Below are 27951 nucleotides of genomic sequence, written 5' to 3' on the forward strand. Positions count from 1 at the left end.
CTCTGTCACTTATTACCTGTATGACCTTGGGCAAGTCCCCTCCTCTGAGACTCAGTTTCCTCCTCCCCTGACACTCACATGGTGATAGGGTTGGAGTTCATGACCTCTGAGGTCCCTTCCAGTTCTAAATGTATGATCCTATTATCCTATACAAATATTGAAGCAATTCACTCTCTCTAGTTATGTTTTTAAGAGGCATTTCTATAAATTACTATTGCCTAAAACAAATAAGGCATATATAATAGGTCAAAAACTAAAGCCAAGGAAATTTCCGTTTAAAATAGTAAGGACCTTTCTTGTCAATTTAATTCATTGGAATTAAATTCTCAAATGGAATACTTTCTATCAGCATTTAGCCATAATGTTGTGGAATCTCAGGAAGTATTCCCTGATAGAAGAACAAATTTAATAAACTTTTAATGGAACAGTGAGAAGTGGAGGCTGAGTCTCTAAGACCACAGTGGCATAACAAGGTATAGCTGTAAAATGGGGTTGTCCCAGTTATCTGAATGATGAGTCTGGTGTTTGTGTCTACCTACCACAGAGAAATTTCAGTTTGTAGGAAACTTGTCAGCCGGGTGAAGTTTTTTTTTTTTTTAGCCTATCTGATTCAGCTTTGGGCCTCCTGATAGGGGGCTTTTAACTGTCAGAGCATTTAAAAATCTATGTTCTCATTTCATTATTAATTTTTTTTCTTTCACTGTGTAAAGAAGGTAGTCCAGACCTGATTCCTGTTTTATAAATGAAGAGACCAAGGCACAGGACCGTCATATGGCTTATCTGATTTCTGAGCCTCTTTTTTTTTTTTTGCTTTTTTGGTGAGGCAGTTGGGGTTAAGTGACTTGCCCAGGGTCATGCAGCTAAGTGTCGTGTGTCTGAGACCGGATTTCCTGAGCCTTTTTCATTCATCTTTAGTTCATTGGAAAGTTCAGTTTCTCAGATAACTACGTAACAAAAATTCAAGTCTTCAGCCTTCAGTCCCAGACCTTTTTCATAAGATCTTGATCTGTGCTGGAGTCCAAAGCCTTTCCAATAAGGTAGTGAGCTCCTTTATTCTTGCCTTGGTAAGTAATTCTCTAATGCTGCCTTGGGGGTAGATAGAGGTCCTCACCCTCATACCTCCTTCAGATGCCCTATCCCAGTCATCCTTTGGCTGTAGGACTCGATTTCAAGGCAAAAGATTATTTTTTCCCCCTGAAAACAAAACAATATAGTTTTTCTTACATTATAGGTCTTGTTTTTTGCTTTATAGAATGTGGTCATGTGGATATGGAGCTTCACCTTAAGCATCACTTTTGACCCTGCGGTCCAGAAACTGTAATTAAGATTTGGTCATTCTGCCTGTCTGAGTGCTCTCATGCAGAGGTATCCAACACCCTATGCTTCCTATTGCATCTCCTATTTCTATTCAAGTTGGACACCATTGCTTCAGTGCCAGTTATTCACTCAACACATTTTTTTGGCCCTCCTAAATGTTAGGCAGGGTGCCAGGTACTCTGCAGGATATAAAGATAAATGCTGGGATGGTCTGTGAGTTCAAGGAGCCGGGAGGAGTGAGGATATCTCTAAAGGTTTGCAAATTCTGAAGTTCAGCCAATGCTGGCTTCCTCTGCTATTCCTTTCTTTATATTCATTCATTCAACAAATATTTGTCAAGCTCATACTGTGTGTACTACATACATGGTGTGTTCCTAAGCATTGGCCTACTCAGTCATGGAATCCAGTCTCTCTCTTAATGTACAGATGTTTTCTCCATTACAGAGAGTCACTGGGCCTCATCTTGAAAGGTTCCCGGGAAAAGGGAAACTTATTCCTTTTTATAGCATCCAGTTTTATGAGTTCTTGTGTGACATACATGTTGTCCTCTGCTTCCTTTTCCTGCCCTGGTTTCACCCTTACACAAAATTCTGAATTCCCTGGACAACAGTGACACTTAACAAGTTTTTGTAGCATGGATCCTTTTGGCAGTCTGGTGAAATTATGAACCTCTTCTTGGAATTATGTTTTTAAATGCTTGCAGTAAAATACATGGGATTACAAAGGAAGCCTAGTATGTTGAAATAAATTTGATCAAAACAAAAATTTTTAAAGTTCGTGGACCGCAAGCCAAGAACCCCTGTTGTAGAGTGTCCTTATAGAGACTCATCTGCTTCCAGAGATGGGGACAAACATTTTATTCCTGCTCAGAAAACAGGAAGAACAGCAAGGTCTGGACTTTGGAGCTATTTCCCATAGATTCATCTCTGGAGAACTCTCAGTGGGAAGTTACATCTTGCTTCAATTTGATTAACACCCAAGACTCTTTCCAGAAACACAGAGAACCATAGAATCTTAAAGTTAGAAGTTCCTAGAGATGGAAAAAACCTCAGAAGCCATCTTATCCAACCTCATATTTTACTGACCCTAAGGTCATAATCCAATCTCTCTCATGCATAGTCTAGCCTTTCTACTTGGAACTCTCTCCTCTTTGTAGCACGTCCTACATCTCCAACCTCCCCTTGAATAGTTTTCATTATATACTTGATGCTAAGGTTAGGAATTTTGATTTGAAAGCATTCAAGCTATTGTGAAGTCTTACTGTAGAAATCACAATCAGCAGTTGACTATAAATGCTTAAAACAGAGATTCTCAACTAGGAGTCTGTTGTTTTTGAATATTTTGATACTTGTATTTCAGTATAATTTGTTCCCTTTGTAAACTTGTGTATTTTATTTGATTTGAAAATGTTATTCTGAGAATGGGTCCATAGGCTTTATGAGAGTGCCGGAGGGGTTCATTAGACAAAAAAGGGTGAGAACCCCTGGCCTAGAAGAGGCGGTAACATGACAGCTGTCTTATTCTAGGTGGTGTTTCATGCAAGGCAGATGCTAGGAGTGAACCTGTGTCAGTTGCACTTTTTTTTTGGTAGAAGTCCTTTATTAACGGAATTGCATCTTCAGAAAATTGTGAAGCCATTCACCTGAACCAGGTCTAATTCCTACAAGGTTGGATTTTCCCAAACCCACAAATAACCAAAAACTTAAATTGCCAATATTTGATTACAACCTCCCAACAAAGGGATGAAGATGGGCTTATTGTTGTGAAATAAGCAGGGGGGGGACACACCTTATTTTTCTGACTGTGAGGTTGATAAATTAGCACAGTCAGCTGTACATAATCTGGCTGAGACAGTTCCTGATTAGCAGTGCTAGAGGCTTACAGTGAAGGCTTGCAAATCTTAGATCCCCACAACAACCCTGTGAGGTAGGTGGTCTCTTCTAACTCCTCATAACACAAAACAAAGCAAATGATTGTGGCTGCTTGTTAGAGGCAGGGCTTGAACTTAGTTCTTATTGAAAGAAGTAGAGTTACTTGTTTCATTATGATCTCTGCCTCTTAAGCACAACCTCAAACATGTAGATGTAACACAGAGATGCAGATAACAGTAATTTAAGATATATCGTAGACATACATATTACTGAACACATGAATGCAATTTGTGAAAACATTTAAGGGCGAGAACAAATTCAAAAGTAATTTAAAAAAATATTTGCACCTTAGCCGACAGATTCCAAAATGGGAGGGCAGTAGTATTATTTATTTCTTACTAGGGGCAATAGTGTGATTAATGGGGTGATAGATGGATGGGTGGATGGATGGATGGATAGATAGCATAGTAGGGGGGTGGCTTGGATATGGTGTAGAATGTCTTTCATACTGCTGGTCATTTCAAAAAAAATTAAAATTTTTTTTCCAATGATATGTAAAAATAAGTTTTAACATTTATTTTTTAAAATTTTTGAGTTCCAATTTTTTTTTTCTCTCCCTTCCTTTCCTCTCCCCTCATTAAGAAGGTGAATAATTTGATACAGGTCATACATGTGCAGTCATGCAAAACATATTTCCATATGAGTCATGTTGTGAAAGAAAACAGACCAAACAAAGTCCAAGAAAAATAAATAAAGTTAAAAAAGTATGCTTCAGTTTGCATTCAGACTCCATCAATTCTTTCTCTGAAGGTGGACAGCAATTTTTGTCATTCTTTTGGAACTGTCTTAGATTGTTGTATTGCTGATAATAGCTAAGTCATTCACAGTTGATCATTGTACACTATTGCTATTACTGTGAACATTCTACTGGTTCTGCTCACTTCACTTTTTATCAGTTTGTGTAAGTCTTTGCAGTTTTTCTGAAAGCATCTTGCTCTTCATTTCTTATGGCACAATAATATTCCATCAGAACCATATACCATAATTTGTTTAGCCATTCCCCAATTGATGGGCATCCTCTCAAGTTCCAATTCTTTGCCACCACAAAAAAAGCTTCTCTAAATATTTTTGAATATATGGGTCCTTTTCTTTCTTTCTTTTTTAAAAATCTCTTTGGGATACAGAACTAGTAGTGGTATTGCTGGGTCAAAGGGTACGCACAGTCTTACAGCCCTTTGGGCATAGTTCCAAATTGCTCTCCAGAAAGACTGGGCCTGTTCACAACTCTATGAACAGTGCATTAGTGACCCAATTTTTCCATATCCCTTCCAACATTTGTCATTTTTCTTTTCTGTCATATTAGCCAATCTGATATGTGTGAGGTGGCACCTCAGAGTTGTTTTAATTTGTATTTCTCTAATGAATAGTGATTTAGAACTTTTTTTATGACTATAGATAGCTTTGATTATGTTGTATGAAAACTGCCTGTTCATATCCTTTGACTATTTATCAACTGGGGAATGACTTGTATTCTTCTAAATTTGACTCAATTCTCTGTATATTTGAGAAAGGATATCTTTATCAGAAAAACTAGTTATAAATTTTTTTCACAGTTATGATTACTATTTATTTCCCTCCATCCTATTCCCTCCCCACCATTTATCATTCTTTGTCTCTCCTTTTCCCCATCCCTTCTTAAAAGTGTTTTGCTTCTGATTACTGCCTCCCCCAATCTACCTTCCCTTCTAGCACCATCCCACCTTCTTTTGTGCCCTTCCCTTCCTACTTCCTTGTAGGGCAAGGTAGATTTCTCCACTGAACTGAGTGTTTATGTTATACCCTCTTTGAGCCAGTTCCCATGACAGTAAGGTTCAATTGTTGGTCACTACTCCCCCATCTTCCCCTCCACTTTAAAAGCTCTTTTTTGCATCTTTTGTACGAGGTAATTCACTTCTTTCTACCTCTCCCTTCCCTCTTCTTCCAGTGCATCCCTCTTCTCTACCGCTTAATTTTATTTAACAGTTTAACCTTATTTAATCCCTTGTGATTTCTCTTTTCTCTTTACCTTTTTTTGCTTCTCTTGAGACTTGTATTTGAAAGTCAAATTTTCTATTCAGCTCTAGTCTTTTAATCAGAAATGCTTCAAAGTCCTCTATTTCATTGAATGTTCTTTTTCCCCCTGAAGAATTAACTCAGTTTTTCTGGATAGGTGATTCTTGGTTGTAATCCTAGCTCTTTTTCTTTCTGGAATATCATATTCCAAGACCTCTGCTAAATCTCGTGTTATTCTTACTGTGGTTCCATGATACTTGAATTTTTTTTTCTAGCTGCTTGCAATCTTATCCTTTTGAACTGGGAACTCTGGAATTTGGCTAAAATATTCCTGGGAATTTTCATTTTGGGGTCTCTCTTCAGAGGTGATTGGTAGATTCTTTCAATTTCTGTTTTACCCTGTGGTTTTAGGATATCAAGGCAGTTTTCCTTGATAATTCCTTGAAATGTATCTAGGTGTTTTTTTTTTTAATCATGGCTCTCAGGTAGTTCAGCAATTCTTGAATTATCTCTCCTGTGTCTATTTTCCATGTCAGGTGTTTTTCCAATGAGATATTTCACATTTTCTTTTATTTTTTCATTCATTTGACTTTCTTTTATTGTTTCTTGATGTCTCATGGAACCATTAGCTTCCATTTGCTCAATTCTAATTTTTTAAGGAATCGTTTTCATCATTGAATTTTTTAGTATCTCTTTTTCCATTTGGCCAGTGCTACTTTTAAAGGACTTCTCTTCAGTGGGTTTTTTTTAACCTCTTTTTATCATTTATCCTATTCCGTATTTTAAGATATTATTTTCATCAGCATTTTTTTTGTGCCTCTATTACCAAGCTGTTGTGATTCTTTTTTCATTATTTTCTTGTATCACTCTTATTCCCCCTCTCCAATTTTTCCTCTACCTCTCTTATTTGATTTTTAAAATCCTTTTTGAGATTTTCTAGAATTTTTTTTGGGGTGCTGAGACCAATTCACATTTTTCAATGAGGCTTTGGATGTAACTGTTTTAAGTTTGTTGTTTTCTTCTGATTTTGTGTTTTACTATTCCCTGTCACCATAATAGCTTTCTATGGTTGAGTTCTTTTTTTGTCATTGTTTGCTCATTTTCCAGCCCATTTCTTGACTTTCAACTTTATGTTAAAATTGGATTCAGCTCCTGGAGTGGAGGAGACATTGTCCCAAACTTCAGGTTTTTTGTGCTGCTGATTTCAGAACTAGTTCAGGGGACCTACAGGTTTTTAATTTTTCCAAGGTAGTGTGATCTAAGGGTAGATGTGGTCACTGATCTCCTGGCCTGTGCTCTGGTCTGTGAGAGTCTACAAGTACTCTTTTCTGTCTTGGAACTATGATCAGAGTCCCAGCTCTCCTGGGGCTATAAGCACTAGTGTACTATTTCTTTTCCTTGCCCTGGGACTGTGACCTAGAACCTTATATGGGTAATACAACAGTGGCCTGTACCCAATGCCAGTCAATGGTCCCCAGTAATCTCTTTCTGACCAGCTGTCTGGTTCCCACACCTTCTGTGGGCTGAGAACTCCAAAAGCTGCTGCTGATTCAATTGACTCTAAGGTCTTCTGCTGGCTTGCCAGGGCAGGGCCTGTACTGGACTGCACCCCATTTTCACCCTAATGAGACAGCCCTTTTTTGCCAACCTTCTAAGTTATTTTGGGCTGGAAAATTGTTTCATGCTATCCTTTTTCAGTTCTACAGCTTCAGAATTTAATTTAAATCATTATTTTGAAGTTGTTTGAAGGGGAATTTAGGAGAGCTTGAGTGAGTCCCTGCCTTTATTTTCACCATCTTGGCTCTCTTCCTGGCCATTCTTTATAATTCCAGCTTGGTCCTTCTTCAGTGTCCCCTCTTTGAGCTGTATCTGATCTTATGACCTGTTTTCATTCAAATCCATTGAGGAATGGGACAATTCTGCTTCCATTTCTTGGCCAGGAACCCCTTCATTTTCACTGTCTTGTGAAAGGACATGATTATAAGATGATAGCCAAGCTTTCATCATGATGGCTGGATGGGCAAAAAAAAATATAGCTGCATTTACTAACAGTCTTCTCAGCATTGTGATCTACCTTCTTATTAGGGATCATACTTTTCTTTATTTTGAACTCTAAGAGCACAGGAATATAGAATATTAAAGCTAGATGGTACCTTAGTGACTCAAAGCCAATGGCAACCATGGCTTGATTCTGACTCCTAGCCCTTTGCTCTTTCCACATTGTCTGCTTTCTAGAAAGTCAAGAGTAAATGCATCATTGTGATTAGTTTTCCCTTGTTTTGTTAATAAATTTTTTGGAGCTGCCTTTTTGATAAGAAAACAGTCTGTCTGTTTCTTCAACAGATTATGCAAGGCAAATAAGTTAAATGAAAGGGAGGGACAAAGCAGAGAGGTGTGAGATTGGGGATTTGGGAAGAGGAAGTACCACATGCCTTCCAGCTCCAAAGCTGGTTCTTAGATGTGACCTTAGATGGAGGTAGTAGTAAGTGGAAGGTGGTGGAGGGCGAAGAATCAGACAGGTACCAACAATTCATAATTAGTAGTAATGACAATAATAATATTGTAGTAATAATTATAAGTATGTTTACAATAAATCGAATTTGTTATAACAGCATCAATGGCTAGCATTTATATAATGCTTTAAGGTTTGAAGCCTTATATATGTTAATTTATTTACTATGATTATAAACACAAAGGTGAAGAAATATCTGCCTTCCAGATCCTTAGGTGCTCTCACGAGAAATAAACATGGATATACAGAGATAGACAAAATAAGACCAGGGCTCAAGGAAAAGAGGATGTATGGTGACATGTCACAGTTGCCCCATTAGGCTTCCGGTTACCATTTGGAAATTGCTGAGACCTAATACATATTTTCTAAAAATAGTTGAAGGGAGTTCTGTTGGCAGGGGAAATATGAATTATATAATCCTGTGTCTTGGACTCTTTTTAAGTTATTTCTGTGCCTTCAGCAAGTTACTATCCAGGTGGTTACTGTTCCTTGTGGAAATCAATGTAAATCAGAGTAGGTTTTTTTTCCCTTTCTCAGAACAAAATTAATTTTAACCCAAAAATACTAATAATGGGTGCTTAGGTCTGTAGGATGAAAACTTCTTTCTAAAACTAACCTTGTCAAAGAGACCATAGTATCACTTTCTGTTCCTTTTTTTCCCCCTCTTGTGTCTGTTAGAAGCTGTTATCACTCAATGCTTTAATTTTCAGTCTTGCCATGGTTCTGAAAAAAATTATTCTGTTAACTAAGTCAGGATGAGGGAACCCAGGTTTTGATCAGAACATTCAAATAGAATGAAGTCCACATGATGTACTCTGTTGTTCACCCATTTGAAGCTTGTTTTCCTTCTAGAGACTGGCAGTTGTTAAAGTAACAATTTGGATAGCATCTCTCATCAGATGGTCACATTTATTGGCTGATTTCTAAGTGTATAGAACTTGACTAAGCATTGGGTAGATTGCCTAGTGTATCTGAGACAAAGATGTGCTAACAAAGAACTCTACCACTCTTAGTTACCAGGGTCAGGAGGGGCCCCCACAACTAGATTTAAGTAAAATAACTTAGATTTATTAATATTTATTTCTTGATTTCTACCTGTCCTCTTCCCTCCCCCCCATCTTCTTGGTACACATTTTCTTCTTTTATATTGCCATCATTTCTTCATTTGAGGAAGCAGATCAATCAATTCATCATCAAGTATTTACTATCTATATCTACTCTGTGGCAATAAGGATACAAAGTTAAAAATTAAACAGTCCCTGCCTTGAAGGAGCTTCCATTCTATAGAGAAGAGCATCAGGAAGGGAGGAGACTCCCATTGGTTCTAAACTTAGTGCTCTCAAGTGCCTCTTATTCACTCCTTTTGGAAGAGGGCTGTCAGGCAACGAATTGGTATAGAATGGCCAGTAACTATTTGATACCATGATTGGAGGGTAGCCCACTTCTTGCCAAAACCTTTGGTTTCAGATGTGGGCCCATTGTCACAGGACATTTCCAATCTTGAAGACCACAGCAAGACCAAGTCAGCTTGATCTGGGTTGCTGCACAGCTGGTATGAAGAAAGCTCTTGGACCTGTGTTCAAGTGACTGCCTAGAGGTACCCTTCCTCTATACCACTGTCCGACAGCCCACTTACCTGTCCTCAAATCCTGTGGTTGTGTGGAACTAGGTCTTGAGCCTAGTGAGTTTAATTGGGTGACTATTTATAAGTTAACATAATGTAATGTAACATAATATAATGTAACATATGATATAATACAACATAATTTAACAAAACATAACACAATCCAATATAATGTAATATAACATAACCTAATCTAGTATAATATGATGTAATATATAGTAAATAGGTATATTGGCTATATTCTAGTGTCTATATTTAATGCCTGGCTTTCTGCTCTTCTGAAGTTGAATTTTACAGCTCTTGAAATGTTGAGTGGAGAATTTCTGCTTAACATTAATATTAACAATTATTTGTTGTTGTTGCTCAGTTGTTTTCCATCATGTCTAACTCTTTGTGATCCCATTTGGTGTTTTCTTGGCAAAGATAATGGAGTGGTTTGCCATTTCTTTCTCTTAATAATAATAACTCACTAATGATCTCCAAATATAAGCCATACCTCTGAAATGAGATCTTCTTGAAAGGAAAAATAGAATCTGAAAAGCAGGTCCACAGTGAAACCATATTAAAAATAATTCAACTTTTTCTTACCATTTCTTTTAATTCATTGTATAGTGGAAAGAGCACTGGATTAGGAGTAAGAATACCTGAGTTAAAAATCTTAGCTCTCCCCCTTTCTATCTTGGTCAAGTTTCCCTCTTTCTTAAGTAAGAGGTTGTCCTAGATGAAATCACTTTGAGCTTCTATATTTAGGAGACGTTATGATTTTATGTTTTATCTGTTTATGTCATCACTGTCTTTGATAAGCCATGATTATAAGAAATAAATGGATCTAAGAGAGATTATAGAAATCACTTGAGTTTTTATAGGCCAGATTTTGAATAAGTGTGACCTATACACACAATAGTCCAGTCACATAGATAGCACTTTATATTAACAAAATGCTTTATAGACATGAATTTATTTGATCCCTACCATCATCCTTTGAGTGCAAACATCATCTCCTCTTATTATGGAGGACAATGAGGCTAATAAACTTGCTGAAGTTTATATCATGGAAGATTGTTGATCTGTGCCCCCAGCTCAGGTCTTCTGATCCCTAGCCCAAGACTCCATCCAATAGGCAGGTATGTGGTACAGAGGATTGAGCCTGGAGGCAGGAAGACTTGAGCTCAAATCTGGCCTCAGATACTTACTAGCTGTGTGGCCTTGAGAAAGCCACTTAACCTTTGTTTGCATTACTTTCCTCAACTAGAAAAGGTAATAATAGGCAATAAAAAGGAAATCATAACAGCACCTATTGCCCAGAGTTGTGAGGGTCAACTGAAATAATATTCATAAAATGCTTAGTACAGTCCGTGACATTTAATAAATGTTCAGCCCCTTCTTTCCCCCTTTCTGCAAAATGGGCATAATAATAGCACCTCGAAATAATATTTGTGAAAGCAAATAGCACAGTACCAGGCACATACTTAAAAGATGTCAATTCTCCCTTCCTCTTCCCCATTACTTGAATATTCGGTCTGCCGTTTGGTGAAAAGAAGTTAACATCAAAAGGGGATAGAGCCCATATAATGAATGGACCCAAAGGAGAGGGATTTCAATCATTCTTAACTGATGGAAAATCTAATTATTTTGTGAGAAGCACCCTGAATGGGGGGCATGTACTGCTATCACTAGACATTTTTCTTTGAGGGAGGGTGTGGTAAAATGGCCAATCAGTTGTCCATGGAGCCTCTCTGTTGTCAATTCAGAAAGTCTGTGCAAACAAGGTTTCTTAGGAGTCTTTCTAAAAGTCTACACTTTGCATGTGAAAAATACTCACAGGAGAATAACAAATATGCAACTTTTGAGATTGCGGTTATGAATGATTTTTTCCCTGCTGTTCCTTCACCTTCCTCATATTTGCCAGTAGCTTTTGTGACTACCTAGCTTTTGTATATTCACATAGAGCTTGGAGTTCACCAAAGCAACTTGTTCTTTCTCAAATGAACTGTGGACTAGCCATGCCTCCCCATCCCATACCCATGGGTTTGACTTATTGAATCCAGCTCTGGGCATTAAGATTTGTCCCTATTAAATTTCATCTTATTAGATTTTGCCTGTTGTTCAGCCTGTTAAAATATGCTTGCCACTTTAAATGAAGGATGAAAGACCACTGTTGTTGGGGCTGTGAATTAGTCTAAATGTTCTGGAAGAAAATTAAAATTATAAGAAAAAAGTTGTTAAACTGTATGTAATCTTTGACCCAGCAATAGCACTATTAGGTATCTATCCCAAAGAGGTCAAAGACAGAAGTAAAGGACCCATAATATATAACAGTATGTGTAGTAGCACTTTTTTTGGAGTACCTTGGAACTGGAAGAGAAGTGGGTGCCCATGGAATGTGGCTGAACAGATTGTGGTGTATAAATGTAATGCAGTATTGTTGCCCCCCAGATTGATTTATCTGAAGTCCAAGAAACTTGGGAAAACTTGTATGAGCTGATTCAGGGAACTAAGTAAACAGAACTAAAGTGACCACAATAATGTAAAGTGTTTTCAGTTTCAAATCTGACCTGTTAGGGTTTTTTTACAAATGGATATTTACTTTTGTTTTTACATCACGTACTTTTCCCACTGTACCTTATGATAAAGAAATGTGATGTGCATGGTAGCTCAAAAGAAACATGAGATATGTCAATTTAGAGGCATCTCTACTCCGAATGTTCACATGGACTAATTGTACGTGACCTGTGGTAGAACTTTCTGAGCTTGTGTTGGTCTGATCAGCCACAGTTGGACACACTGTACCCTGATCCTGACATAGTGATGTCATTTTGGTCCTCTTTAAGCAGGAAGAGCAACAACCATAATAAAGAAAAAAATAAGGTGAATTTTTAAAAAGCTGGCGATTATAATCAATATATTGATTATACTTTATTCTACTTTATGCCAAAGACTTTCAATACAACAACCGGATGTGACTTTAGAGGACCAATGGTAAAGTGTGACTCCCATCTCCCTTCAGGGAGGTGATGGGTTGAAGGTGTAGAATAAAGCATTTTCAGATGTAGCCAGTGTGTTGGTTTGTTTTGCTTGATTTTGCATGTTTATTATAAAGGAAGGTTCTGTTAGGAGCAGAAGAATCATTAGAAAAGGATTATATTTTTTAGAAGAGCATCAATAAAGCATTTAAAGGAAAAAAAGAAATCTGCTATGTTTTTGCTGCACTGCAAAAGCATCATTAGGAGGAAATGCTTATTAAGGGAAAAATTGTGCCTTTCTTTCCCCCCATCTACCTTATGGAAAGAGTGTTTGAAAAATATACTGTGTGCTTGAGTGCGTCTGTTTTAGAATTTGTGTTCTGTTCTCTCCGAACTTGCTGAATTGCAGAATCTAATGGCATCAGGTCCTAAGAGCTGTTTCTAACACATTTATAATTTCTGCTGTCCTATGGCTCATAGGATTATAAAATTTGGGGACGGAAGAGACATTAGAGGTCATCTGGTACAAGCTTCTTATTTTATAGATGAGGAAACTGAGGTTCTGACTAAAGTCACCCAGATGATAACAGAGCTAGGATTTAAACCTTAGGCTTTTGACTTCCTCCAAATCCAGTGCTCTTTGTTGCATTTACCCTGCATAGTCTCAACTGTGATCATAATGGGATTAGAAATTCAAGAATAAATACTTTTTAAAAAACAGCTTGTGGGGTAGGTAGGTGGCACAGTGGGTAGATTACTGGCCCTGAAGTTAGGAGGAGTTCAAATGTGGCCTCAGACACTTGACACTTACTAAGCTGTGTGACCCTAGGCAAGTCACTTAACCCTTATTGCCTTGACAAAAAAAAAATTCAATGAAAAACTGAAAAGATTCCTTTCTGGGGGTGGGGGATTTAGAGTTGGAAGGTCACTTTAAGGTCATCTAGGTCACCTCCTTTATTTTATCACTGGGGAAGCTGAGGCCACATAAGTTAAATGGTGTACCCAGCATGGTTTCAACATTAGTAGTGGAACTGGAATTTGAACTCAAGTCCTCTGATGTTAATCTAGCACGCTACCTACCAGACTATGTATAATTTAGACCCTTAAAAATATATGCTTTGTTTCCATAGCACATGTTAGTTTCTGAAGTTTAAAAAACCCAATCAACAGTGTTCAAACAGTCACACATTTTATGCAGTTTTATCTTTCCAATTCACACATTATGCTCTTCCTTCTAGTTCTTGGTTGAATCTTTTTATTATTGGTGTTTGTTGTTGTTATTATTCTATTTTGTCTCAGAAAAAAAGTAATAACTAAGAGAGGCAATATGGTATAATAGTCAGAACATTAGATTTTGAGACTGAGTCCCTGGGTTCAAGTTTCAGCTCTGTTTACTTACTGCCTGTTGGAGCTGGCTCATCTAGAGGAAGCTAGGTAGATAGAGCCCTGGGCTTAGACTCAGGAAGATCTGAGTTTAAATGTGACCCTAGATGCTTCCTAGCTGTGGGACCATGGACAAGCCACTTAACCTCTGTTTGCCTCAATTTTCTCATCTATAAAATGGGGATAATAATAACCACTACCTCCTAGGGTTGTTGTGAGGATCAAATGAGAATAGGAGGCCCTTAATAAATGTTCATTTCCTTCCTTCCTCCTTCAAAAAGTCACTTTCCCTCTTTTGGCTTTAACTCTCTTATCCCTAAAATGAGGGGGTTGGGCTAAATTGCCTTTTAAGCTTCTTTGAGTAACTAAATCCTGTGATCCCATAATCCTAGTGCTATGAGGCTATTGAATGGTACTTGAACCTCTTCTACAATCTGACATAGCTTAATAATATTATATTATAATGATAATATATGACACTATATAACACCAACAAGCTTCTTTAAGTAGCATTCATAATAAAATTGAAATATTAATTAATAATTACAATATTTATGATTTTATTATTATTATAATTATGATTGTAATTAATTAAATATTATCATGATTTCTTTTCAAGGAGGGTAGCTGTAACCTTAATTTGATACTCAGAGTCTGCTTCCAATATATCTTTCTAGACCAAGGACCTTCCCAGTGGTCGTCGTTTTTGGTGTTTGTTCTTTGTTCTTGAAGAGTACCATGACATCAGGAAGGTGATGTCTTGACTTGCAAGTGAATTGGATTGAAGTAAGGGAGGGCTGTGCAAAGATAACAGCCTCACTCTCTCCTCCCGAACCATCTGGGTCCAGTGGCAAGATATAGATCAGGAAGACTGGAGATCGCCCTGGATGCAGTGGGAGTCCTTGGCCTTTTCAAGTTAAGGTCTTTCCCAGGTCTCAGTTTGTCTGAGGCAATGCCCATTCAGTGATTAAGGCTAGGTAAGAAATGAGACAGAGAATGACCTCTTTGTGTAGTCAAAAAAAAATATCGATCTGGGAGGGAAAGACCCTCAGAGTGTCTGACCAAAGCAGAGACAGTTGCTATCTACACTCACTCTCAGCCAATCAGGCCCAAACAATGACCAAGTGGTGCTTGGCCTGTGACCTACTATTCGCCAGTCAATGAGAACCAGAGTGATTTGGCTTTAAGTTGAGGTCTTTAAGGGTAAAAGCAAATTGGTTTCAGTGATTAAAATTTACATTCCTTTGGGCAGAGCACCTTCAGGCAAGGGTATGATTGTTGTTTGTCCTTCCTTCTCGAAGAGGAATATCTTTCCCAACATATGAGAGAGGCAGAAAGAGAAAGAGACAGAGATGGAGACAGAGAGATGGAGACAGAGACGGAGAATTAACAACTAGAGATTTCAAGAAAGACTTCTGATACAAAGTAGTACTTAAACTAGACCGTGAACAAAGCTAAGGGTTGGGGGAGGCAGAAACGATCTGGGAGTGCATTCCGGGCATGGGGGACAATCTGCAGGAAGATGTGAATGTGGAAGATAGAATGCTGAGTCTAGTTAAGGCTAGTAGGCCAGCATGGCTCTAACATGCATGATTCCCTTCATGTATGTGAAATATGCCAGGAAAGACAGGCCGGATTCAAATTATTGAAGGCTTAGAATTCCAGGCTGAGGAGTTTGTATTTTGGGGCAGTTTTGTTATTTTTCTCTAGAGCAATAGGGAAGCTCTGGAGGTTTTTGAGCAGGGTAATGACACAGTCAATGAGGATGGGCTAGGGAAGAGAGAAGAGATCAAAAGGTCACTGTTGTAATAGGCCAGGCTGGATTTGATAAGAGTTTGTACTATGGTAATGACATAGAGTGGGCATCTATCTCTCCTGCCTCCTCAATTTTGCATAGATTGGAGACGGGAAGAGATTTGAGGCAGGGAGACCAGTTAGGAAGTTCTTAGAGTAGTCTAGGAAAGAGGTCATTGTCACTTCAGCAGGAGTGGTGGTCTTATGAGTAGAGCATCTTTGCCACAGGGTTGATCTGATATCTGGGCCCTCCCCTCTTCAAATACTATTTGCATTTCCTTCTTCAGTAGACACTTCTTCCCCCCAACCCCACTCTATGTATTACTTAGGTACCGTAAGTACTACCACTAAGCCAGTAAGGATGGAGGAGCCAAAAGCATAGGCAAAATGGCCTATTTTCTCTTTGCAGTATTTTAAAATTTTATTTATTGTTTATTTATTATTTATATATTATTTTTTTCCAACTGATCCTAGGCTCTTTTTTTCCTCCTTTCTCCCCCCCCACTTCTTGAATGGGATCTCTGATTTAATTTTTATTGGAAACACTCCATTTATTATTTGTTGTCTGATCATAAGCTTCTCAAGGGCAAGGGCTGCTTCCTATACCATGGAGATTCTAATCTTCGCTCCGTGCACTCTGCGTCTCTTAATTCAGCTTAAGATCTTTATTAGGGTTTTTGGCTGCTCTGATGATTTAAAAAGATACCGTGACCATCCGACCTGAATTTTCTGGGGTGGCCCTGACCGATTTAGCTTAAGCAACATTTCTAGAGTGTTTTTCATAAGATTTACACTTTCCTCTGAACAGCAACGATGTGAAGTAATAAAGTGTGGTTCGCCACATTTTACAAATGAAAAAAAAAACCAAACTGAAACTCGGAGTTGTGCTTATGATCTGCTCACGATCCCAAAGCCAGTAAGGGTTCTAGCTGAGGCAGGATTCAAACCCGGGTCTCTTACCTACAAATCCCCAGATCTTTCCAGTATACCTGACCGTCAGTCTGTCACCTAAAGTAACCTCCCACAGTTTTGGGGGAGGGGACCTTTAGCTATTGGGCTGAGATTGCTCTTCCTTTGTCAACATTAGCTTAGCATTGAAAACTTAGGACTGACTGTTTATCTTTGCAGTTGGAATTGTCCTGAATTGCAATGATCCCTAGCAAGGAATGTGTGTGTTTGTTTTCTTCAATAGAACACTTAGGTCATGTGATTTCCTCTTTGTGCCCTAGTTCTAGCCACCTCATTTACTTTCTCTTGTGTCCCTCCTAGACACCCCTCCCCCCAACCCCACCTTATGGGTTACTTAGGTACATAAGTAATACTAAGTGAATAAGGATAGAGAAGCCAAAAGGATAGGCGAAATGCCCTGTTTTCTCTTCGTACAATGTTTTTCCTTTCAGCTCGTCCTAGGCTCTTTTCTTTTTTCTTTTTTCCCCTCCTTGAATGGAATCTCTGATTTAATTTGTATTGGGAACACTCCATTTATACAAGATAAGCCCCTGCTCAGCTATTTCGCCATAGGGAGTCACCTGAGGCATTGATCTTACACGCAGTATGTATCAGAGGAGAGACCTGAGCTCAGGTGTTCTGGTCTCCAGGCCAACTCACACTCCTACATCCTGGATGCCTCTTCTTCTAGGTTCTTTACAGTCTTAAGAAGAAGAACTCACCTTTCTATAACACTTTTTAAGGTTCACCAAGCACTTTCCTCAAAAAGTAATGTGAGTACCCTTGTTCCCATGTTATAGGTAAGAAAGATGAGGTTTAGAGGTATTAAGTGATTGACTTGCCCATAATCACACACCTAGTGTTAGAAGTGGGCTAGGAACCCAGGGCTCCGGCGTTCTCTCTGCTATAACACAGGACCTTTCTTGCATAAGGAGACAACTGTCTGAACAAGTCTGGAAATCATTCGTATATTCTAGCATTAATGGAGAATCCCTAATGGTCCATGTAGGAGGATTCCATTTCTCAGAGAATTTCTGTTTTTATACAGAAGTTCCAAGAGTTGGATCCTTTCTGCAATCACTTAGATGTCTGTAATAGTACTTCAGTATTTCAAAAGATTGATAATTTCACCTTACAGTGGTTAGTACAGTGATAGAGAAGTCTCAATTATCAAATCACGTATTTGCATTTCTACTATTATTAATGATTTGGTACATTCTTTTAAACAGTTGTTAACAGTGTGTCGTTCTTTTGAGAACTATTTATTTGATCATGTCCTTTGACTGCTTTTGGTAATGTGTATTTCTTTTCTTTTCTTTTTATTTTTTTGCTAGGCAATGGGGTTAAGTGACTTGCCCAGGGTCACACAGCTAGTATCAAGTGTCTGAGGTCACATTTGAACTCAGGTCCTCCTGTCTCCAGGGCTCTATCTAGTGTGCCACCTACCTGCCCCCGTATTGTCTCTTTCTGTTAGTTGTCTTGGATGTTAAATACTTATTAGTGATATTTGATATAACACCCCCTCCATTAACTAGTTTTTTTCTTTTCCTAGATACATTAATTTTGTTTGTGCAAAAACTTCTCAATTTCATGTAATTTCAAAATTATCCATTTTACTTCTTCTTCCTTATTGGTTAAGAATTCATTCCTTATCCATACCTGCAAAAGGTGTATAATTTGTTTATTTTCTAATTTTTATGGTATGGTATTTAATATTCAGATGGTTATCCATTTTGAATTTATTGTGGAATATTATGTACAATATGGTGCTAAGCTAATTTCTGCCAGTTTTTCTAGTTCTTCTCAGATAGGAAATTCTTTTCTAGGTAATTTATAATTTTGGATTTATTGAACACTGAGTTATTGAATTAAATTCTTCTTTTGTTTAATGTATTCCATTGATCTACTTTTCATTTTTAACAAGTACCAAATTGTTTTGATTATTGCTGCATTATAATATAGTTTTCTCTCTGGTGGTGCTATTCCCTTATTCTTGCTTTTAGTTGTTATTTTCCTTGATATTCTAGATGTTTTTCACCTCTAAATGCTTTAAAAAAAATTCTTTTATCTAGCACTATATAGTATCCTCTTGGTAATTTGGTTGACATAGCATGAAATCTATAAATTGATTTTTCTGGTATTGTTATTTTTATTGTATTGTCATGAGCCAGTCATAAGCACAGAATATTTCCCTGGCATTTTAAGTTCTTATTTTTTTAAAGAATCACTTGTAATTGTATCTATACAGGTTTTGAGTATGCTTTGGTAGATTGATTTCCAAATATTTTATGCAATTAATAGTTATTTTGAATGGCACTTTCCATTCTATTATTGATGCCTGCATTTTGTTATTACTATACATAAATGATGTTGATTTTGTGTATTTATTTTTCAGTCTGCAAATTTGCTGAAGCAATATTGTTTTTTTAGTTTGCTGATCACTTAGATTTTTTCTAAGTACGTCATCATGTAATCAGCAAAAAGGATAGTTTTCTTTCCTCTTTTCCTGTATTGATGTATTTGCTTTTTCTTTTGTCTTAATGTTTTTATTGCTAGCATTTGTAGAACTATTAAATAATAAGTAGGAAAAGGAGACATACTTGCTTACTTCATAGCATTCTGTTTCAATCATTTTTTCTTCTGTGATTGTTACATTGTTATAATCATTATATGTATTGTTTTCCTGGTTCTGTTTACTTTTTATATCAGTTCATATGTTTTTCATGCTTCTCTGTGTTCATCATGTCTTATGGCATAGTGATCTTCCATTACATTCATATAATATAGCTTGCTCAGCCATTCCCTTATTAGAGGGTACCTACTTTGTCTCTAGCTTTTTGGGCTTTTTTTTTTGCTACAAAAAGAGCTGTTATAAATATTTTGGTGTATATAAAGCCTTTCTTTTTTATTGTTGGCCTCTTTGGGGAGTGGAATCTGGCTCAAAGGGTATGGGATGGTTTAGTAACTTTCTTATCATAATTCCAAATTGCTTTCCAGAATGATTGGATCAGTTCATAGCTTGGAAGAACATTTTAGGAAGAGTTTTTTCTCGTGATGACCCAGCTCAGAAACACTCGATCAGCTTTTACATGTACATGCATATTTTTCACAAGCCATGTGGTGATATGCAATTGTCAAACTCTAGAAGAGAATTGAGACACACCCTCCATCTAACCAGTACTGCCTAAAATAGTACTCCCCTCAAGAGTAATCCTGGCGTATGGTCAAGCAGACCCTAGTGTGTTGGGGAGTAAAAATAGCTTATATCCTCATCCCAGAATGTCAAACACAAGATGGTTCTGAGAAGGCAAGAAAGGTACATTTGGAAAGAGCAAAATTTTTTCAGTACATTTTTCAGTAACCAAGATTCTTTTCCTGACTTTGCCACTAGCTTAGGTGATGCTTGGTGTAATCATTTTTACCTCTCTGCATTCCAGTTTGCTCACCTGTAAAATGGAAACATGAAGCCAGACAACCTGAGTTTGAGTTCCCTCCCCCCAACATTTATTACCTGTGTGACTATGTCACTCCACCTTTCTCATATTCACTTTGCTCATCCATTTAATAATGAGGTTAATAATATTTTTACCTTGTATCTCATAGATTTGTTGTGAGGAAAGTGTTTTGTCAAGTGTAAATCAGAATGGTTTTAAATGATCATTAAGGGTTCTTCCCATTGGAACATTCTTTGGTTCTAAGGTTGTAGAGAGACACTCATAATGCCTACATATAACTTTTTTAAGAGAAAAATGTCGTTACTTTGAAATGGAAAGGGACTTCTTCTATAGGCCTTCAGAAGAATAGGATCTTCTAGAGGTATGAGTGGGATAAAATTTGAGAACTATTTTCCTCTTTTTTCCTTTAGGTTTATAAAGATTTTTCCCCTTTTGACTAATTACATGAGGAGGAGACATTGTGGTACACTTGAAAGAATACTGGTTCTGGAATCAGGGAACCTGAGTTCAAATCACACCTCTCATTTTTATTATTACACGTGCAACCTTGGGCAAATTACATCCTCCTTGGGGCTCCTACACTATGAAATGAGAGTGGCCTCGAAAGTCTTTTCTAGCTTTAAATCTGTGATGCTGAGTCTAAATGACCTGACTGAAAAACTATAGTATCTTTATCAAATATTCTTTGAGCTGCATCTGAAATATGCTTTTCCTTTAAGTTCTTAGAATACATAACATTCACAGCTAGAGTTAATATTTAATGATCCATAGATTTGTTGATGGAGTTATTTTCATCCTCGCCCTAGGGGGTGCTAAATGATATATATGACATTAATATAATGCTAGCTTCACAAGTCAGGAAAATCATAAGGTAAGGTTGTGACGCTAATATTATTATTTGCATGTTAGGTCTATTATCTTTATGGATGTGGCCATAGATAATTCACCCTCTCCAGCCCTCTGTTTCCTCATGCTTAAAATGAAGAATTGGACTCCACTCCATAGCCCATAACAGAGGTCACAAGCATGATGTCCACAGATTACATGTGGCCCATAAGATTCCCAAGTGACCTGAACCAAATTAAATTGTAATAGGGAAATATTTAACAAAATAAATAAAAATGTCATGAACATAGTTAGTATTACATTTTAAAAATAAATCAATATGTGACTCAAGAGGAGCTCTATGTAGGGCTTAGTGTCTCCCTCTTTCTATTTGAGTTTGACATTACTGGTCCATAAAGTCTTTTTCCCCTCTAAATTCAATAGTTCTGTTATCTGGAAATTTATGAAATCACTGAAGGGTCTTGGAGGTTACCTTGTCTAACACATACCTGATGAAGAATTCTGTCTATAGCATCCTTAACAACATCCTTCAGTGAAGGGAAGGCTTTCCACTTCCCAGAACAGTCCACTGCACTTTGGGACAGCTCTCATTGCTAGGAAATTGTTCCTAACGTGAATTCTAAATTTACTTCTTTACAACTTGTGTCCGTTGGTTTTAGTTTTGCCCTCTGAGGCCAAAGTAAGTTCCTTGAGAACAAGCACTGTCTTTTGCTTTTCTTTATATCTCCAGGATTCAACATAGTGCCTGGCACACAGTAGGTGCTTAACAAATGACTGACTGACTGTGATACTGCTTCCTTATGACCACCCTCCAACACCTAAAGAAAGCATTCTTCCCCTCCTCCATTCCCTTCTGCCAGATCTTTTATCCTGTAGCTAAGCCTCCCCTGTCCCAAATAGGAATTCTCATATTTTCCCTTATTTTGCTTCCTCCTTCATACCACAATTGGAGTTGGAAAAGACCTCTGGAAACATGGTTTAACTCATGCCAGAACAATTAGTAAGTGAGTGTCACTTCACTAGGGGCTATTCAAGAGACTGGATGAGTTTGTGGGAGAGCATCTACCTTATTATTTGATTACTTAAATAGTTCTGTTCTGTTATATCATATCATATCTATCTATTCATCTGTCTATCTATTAGTTAATAAGCATTTATTCAACACTTACCATATGCCAGGCACAAACCCAATTCTATTCTTGAGGTACTTACAGTCTAATGAGGGAGACAACATGTCAATGATTAGATTCTTACAAGGTAAATATAGAGTAGAAGAAGGAATGGAAGATAAGGAAAGGCATTATCATGTGGGGAAACCTCAAACAGTTTTATTCCAAAAGTGGGATTCGAACTGAGTCCCAGAGGAAGCCAGAGAAACCATAGTGTCTTCTCAGCCCCTAAGTTGGACTTCACGAGATATTCTATAACAGAGATGTCAGGTCACATACAGCTCGCAATACTCTTAAGTCCTGCCCATTGGAGGTGAGGAGGCAGAGGATTTGAGGCACAAATTACCAGTGAAATAGGGTAGGGGTGGTTCAAGTGGATAGAAAGGATTGAATGGGACAGATGTGGATGGAGTTAGAATCAACAGAATTTAGCAACTGATTGCATGTAGGGATTGAAAGAGGGGTAAGAGCCCATGATTATTTCTGGGGTCTCTGGATGACAATAGCAAAAAGGAAAAAAGGGGGAGTATGAAGGAGGACTCAGTTTATAGGAGGAAAGATAAAGAGTTCCATTTTCAACATGTTGAATTTGAAATGTTGATTCAATATCCAAGGGAGAGGACGAGCACACAGATGGTAAAGTTGGGAAGTTAAGTAGTTTCAGATGAGTAGTAATTATGTTCTATATTAAGACGGTGGCTGAGAGAATAGAGAAAAGGTTATGGACGTGAGAGTATGGTGGTGGTGGAATCAGCAAGAGTTGATCGATTATGGGATATATGAGAGGTGAAGGAGAAGAAAGAGCCAAATTCACGGTTATGAACACATTGAAAACTAGTTGCAGGTGCTTCTGCAGAGAGAGTTTAGTACTGATAATAGGAATTAATAGTAATAATAATAAAGTCAGCAGGAGGAACCCTTTACCACTGTGGGCCTTATATATAAAATGAGGGGATTAGACTTCCAATGGCTTCCAAGATCTTTCCCAGGTCTAAGTCTGTGATAGGATGGGACTTTGTGAACAGTACTTTTCCCACTAGACCATTCTCATTCCTAAGTTCTTCCATAGACTTTCACTTTCTATTAGTGATGTTTTCATTTTCTCTGGAGCATTTTCAATATTCAAAGTGCTTCTCAAGCTCTGGGGCAAATATTTCTTACTGATGTTTTAGGGGAAAGGCAAATCAGTACCTAGGCTGGGAGCCAGCTGCTGAAGATATGCAAAAAACAAGTCTATTTGAATTGCTAAAGTTGTTTGTTTCTCCTTTGGGCTAATGGAAGTTCTGACTAACTGAGAAAGGGGAATATGTGCAGTATAGAAAGTGAAACTGTGTTGGGAAGGTCAACTTCTGGGCCTTTGGTGAAAGCTTCAATCCTCGTGTCCTGCCAAAGAACGCAGTGTTGCTAAGACTCCAGAGGCAGAATGTCTAAAATAATGTCGATCGGTCTGCAGATTTTATCTCTCTGCCTGTCTCTTAGTGTTCCCTCAGGCAAAGAGCGCGTACGATACTTTTTGGTTTTTATAATTTCCCAACGTGGCACATAATCATCTGTTAGTGCCGCACTTAGAGTAGTGCCCGGGATGAGAGTAGTTTCAGGCGTATCATTTTTTTTAAGCCTTCTCTGATATTATTCTATGAGGAGAATGTACTTAATTCGTGAAGGTTCCTTGTACCCCTCTATGCCACTGTTTCCACACTGATAGGCTGAATTCATGATTTAAAGGAATTATGGCTCGTCACTCCTAACTTTCATGGAAATAAAACTCAGGTCTACTTGCCTGGATGTTTGACACTCAATTGGGCTTTTACTTAGAGGGTGTGTGTGTGTGTGTGTGTGTGTGTGTGTGTGTGTGTGTGTGCGCGCGTGCATATGTGTGCATGTACCAGTGCACAAACTTGTCCATGTGTGTATTGCTATTTGTGTTGAAAAAGCCACAGTATCTGGTTTAGTTATAAACTGATGGCAGAGTACTTTGTTAAACATGGCAGAGAGAGTTGAGAACTTTCCACTGTTGAATATACTTGCTTAAATTGAGCTGTTTAGCTCCTCCTCACCCCCTGATAATTCAGGTACAACTCTAGTTTTCCTCTCTAATGTTTTCCAGGAGAATTAGCTTTTCTTTTGTATACAAGAATACTCCCTATCCCTACAGCAGGGGGAAAATCTCTTTCCTATCACTTATTCTTGCTGATAAAGAAACCTTTCCCCTCTTGTCATGAATCCATTGGCCCTGCACCCTGTTTTCTTGAGTTGCTGCTTATGGACCTCCCCCAGGTTGTATAGCTTTTTTCCTAAAGGCATAGAAAGTTATTAAGTCCTGGTGTTATAGTAAATGACTGTTGGAACTCTTGTGTGTAGTTGGGTTAGTTTTGACCACCCCTTGAAACAAAGGAGAGACAGCATGGTGTAGTAGATGTGGGCAAGGGGACAGAGAGGACGAGAAGGAGGAAGAGGGGAAGCAAGAGAGAGATGAGGGGAGAGAGGAAGAAGGAGAGGGGGAGGAGAGAGGGAGAGTTTCCACAACCACATTCTTAGGGCTATGGTGCTAAGAAAGTCTATGTGTCACTTCTGTATTCATTATTGTTGAGATTCTGCTAGCAGAGGTCTCCAACCAGTATTGAAACAATGGAGAGACAGCACAAAGTGTAGAACTACCACTGGGCTCAGAGTCAGGAGACCTGAGTTCAAATTTTCCCTCTGTCACATATTAACTATGTGACTATGGGCAAATCATTTAATTTCTCTGAGCCTCAGTTTCCTCATCTGTAAGATGGATGTGGTAATGTCTACATTGCTTATTTCATGAGGAAAATATCTTGTAAACTTTAAAGTGCTACATAAGCATGAGTTACTATTATTATTATGTAAATTTTAATTTGCCCATACCTAAGCATTTTTACCAGAATGACTCCTGTGAATCCAGTGCTCTTTGATGAACCTTATCCTAGAGGACTTTGAGATCTGTATTATTTGTTGTTTGTTGGCAGAAATAAGGAACCATGAATTGGATGGCTGCAGCCATCACCTGGAAATGGACACATTTGAACAAAGCATATTATTAGAGAATTAACAAGACTGCCATGTCAGCATGCCTATTTCCTCTTTAGGGTCACTGGGATCCCTTGTCATCTCCTTCTTTGTCATAAGGTCACAAAGATATAGAAGAGATTGGCCACCTGTTTTTTGATGACAGCAGTACCTTCTTGGGGATATGACCCATGCTTATACTTTAAAACTAAGGTGGTAAGAAACTTGCAGTAACATCCTTCTGAGGGTGGGCGGTAACAATAAGAAATACCAAGTTCATGGGACTATACCAGACATGATGGAATTCACAGATTTTGACAAATATCTTAAATCTACTGTCAAATATCTTAAATTATTATAGAGAGACAAGATGGCAGCACTGTTCACTCATTTTCAAATCCTTGCTTTTACCTTAAACTTACTTCAGGACTGATATGCACAATCAGTTGTTAACTGCTGCCTCTTCTACTTTTGCTATATCATTTATATCCATCCCTTCTTTTTATTTGCATTGCAACTTTCCAAGTATATCCCTCTTCCCAGACTAGTGCAATATTCTGCTGACCAATCTTCCCACTTCTATTCTCTCCTCCCTCAAATTCACACTCCACACTCATACCAAACTTATCATGTCACTCGTCTGCCCCAGACCTTTCATTGGCTCTATTTGAAATATTTGAGGCCTTCCAAAAACTAGAAGCCTACTTCTCTGGCCAGACTTACTTCACACTGCTGTCTTTCATGTACTTTTAAGCTAAAATGGATTTTTTTTTTTTACCATTCTCTACACAGAACCAATGCTCTGCCATCCGTGTACCTTTGTTTATATCATTTCCCACGTCTGGAGTATACTTCTCATATTGGTCTGGGAAAATCCAAGTTTTCCTTCAAAGTCTAGCTCAGGTGATATTTTCATCATGAAGATTTTTCTGATTCCTACCCCTCCCATTGTGAATAATCTGTTTCTGTCTCTCCTTCTTCTCCTTCTTCTTCCTCCTCCTCCTCCTCCTTCTTCTCCTTCTCTTTTTCTCTTTTCTTTCTATTCTCATTATAATAACCTGCTTATGCTTCTCTTATGTAATTAACCATTATTTGTTTTGTGGTTATTTGTATATATTATTTTATGTTATAAAGTACCATATCTAAGAGGTGATATTGTTGAGAGACAGTGGTTGGACAGACAACATGGTGTGTATGTTAGTACCCCTGAGATACTAAAAAAAAACAGAATAAGGCCCCCATTCAATATACTGGTGATGATCTATGGGAAGAAATGGTAAAAAGATATGGTAGAGATTCCATCTATATCAGTGGAAGGAGTACTTATTTGAAGAAATCACAGATCTGCCAAATTAACCATTATTGCACCACCCCCAGCCATTATGTTGTAATTCCATCAAAACCTTTTCTTATTTAGCTTTGTATCTCTCTGTGGGCATAGCCAGCATGGTGTTCTATATGAAGCAGACCCTTAATGTTTGTTTCATTATATTGTATTGGGGACTGGAATGGCTCATAAGATGCTTTGTGAGTGGTTGCCTCTAAGGCCAGTTCACCTTCATCATCTCAAGATAGACATATTCCCCCAAAAAGTTAAGAACAACAACAAAAGAAAGGAAAAAAGGAAATCTTTGTAGGAAACCGAAAAGTGACTAAAACAAGTAAGAAAAAAGTGACTTAAATAAATGAATAAATATCGTGGAATTAAAGAAGGCAAAGATGAAGTTCTTGTGGGGAAAGAGCAATAAAAACAACAATACAATACAGAAATAAAACTGGAATCTTCATAATGATTAATGAACATAATAAGAGAAACTGACATAAGATCAAAGAAAATGCTATTGAAGGAAAAACCCCAAATATGAGATTCTATACCTTGGAACAGTTGGTAGAAAATCTTAATTAATCAATAGGTTCTTGGAGGAATAGAAGGGTCCACTTGGAAGACACACACAAAAAAAAGCAGACCGAACCAAAAAAGAATTTAATAAAACTTTAAAAATATATGGAAGTAGATTTGTGATCTCTGAAAATGAAAGCAATGGAGCTAGAGGACAAGGTACAAGGTAAATTCAGAATTACTGGTCTTTCAGAAAAATATGAAGAAGCAGAATTTGAAAACTGTATTTTGGGAAATCATATATGAAAGTGTTGAAAACTGAGGACAAAGTGTTGGTCATTAGATTCCACAGGACACCATTAGAGAGGAACCTTAAATTTAAATCACACAGAAATTTAATTGTCTAATTTCAACCCTTCTATGACAGCCTCTTATAAACAGATAGAAAGAAGCAAATCACATTTCAAAAAGCACTAATTTGACTTACATAGCATTTCTCATTGAAGTTGGGAAATTAAAGCAGTTTGGATTGATATATCAATATATAACAAGAAGCAAATAAACTGAAGGTTGCTAGAATTGTGTTACTTGGCAAAAATAGAAAAAACAAATAGTGGGGTTTTATTACAAACAATTCCACAGTTTCTTGTAAAAAAAAAATAGAGAGAGGGACTAGCTTAGATAGGGCTTTGACATGCAAATCTGGCCCCAAGTACAACCTTAATAAAACAAATAAGATTTTAAAAGGAGAAATGATTAGATAATGATTCATTGTATTTTACATTCTGCATGGAGTAAAAAGCTATTTTTTTGGTGGGTCCTACATTTTTAGAGTGACATAGAGAAAATAATGGCTAGAAATATTAGTGGCACTGTTTGTTATAACAAAAAATAGGGAATGGCTGAACAACTTGTGGTATATAGATGAAATGGAAAATTATTATGCCATAAGGAATACAAAGAATTTAAAGAAATAGGTGAAAGCTTATATGAAGTGGTACAAAAATGAACAAAGCAGATCCAGAAAAGTAATACACATACTGTCGCTGCACTAATAAAGACAATTAGCAACAAAGCAGCTTAAACACAGGGAAGGATGTTGATTTTTACCAACTCACCATAAAAGTGCACAGTCCTTCCAGGAGGT

At 37.6% G+C, this 27951-nt stretch overlaps 1 protein-coding gene and 1 pseudogene across 5 annotated transcripts in view; one reads left to right on the forward strand and one right to left on the reverse strand.

The window, feature by feature from the left end:
• IRF2 (interferon regulatory factor 2) overlaps positions 1-27951 on the forward strand; it is a 182905-nt gene that overhangs the window by 75966 nt on the left and 78988 nt on the right. The window lies entirely within an intron of this gene.
• LOC110222622 (large ribosomal subunit protein eL39 pseudogene) lies at positions 7061-7216 on the reverse strand (annotated as a pseudogene).

This window comes from Phascolarctos cinereus, unplaced genomic scaffold (genome assembly GCF_003287225.1).
Source record: "Phascolarctos cinereus isolate Bilbo 61053 unplaced genomic scaffold, phaCin_HiC Scaffold_9;HRSCAF=440, whole genome shotgun sequence".
In the NCBI taxonomy this organism is placed as follows: Eukaryota; Metazoa; Chordata; class Mammalia; order Diprotodontia; family Phascolarctidae; genus Phascolarctos; species Phascolarctos cinereus.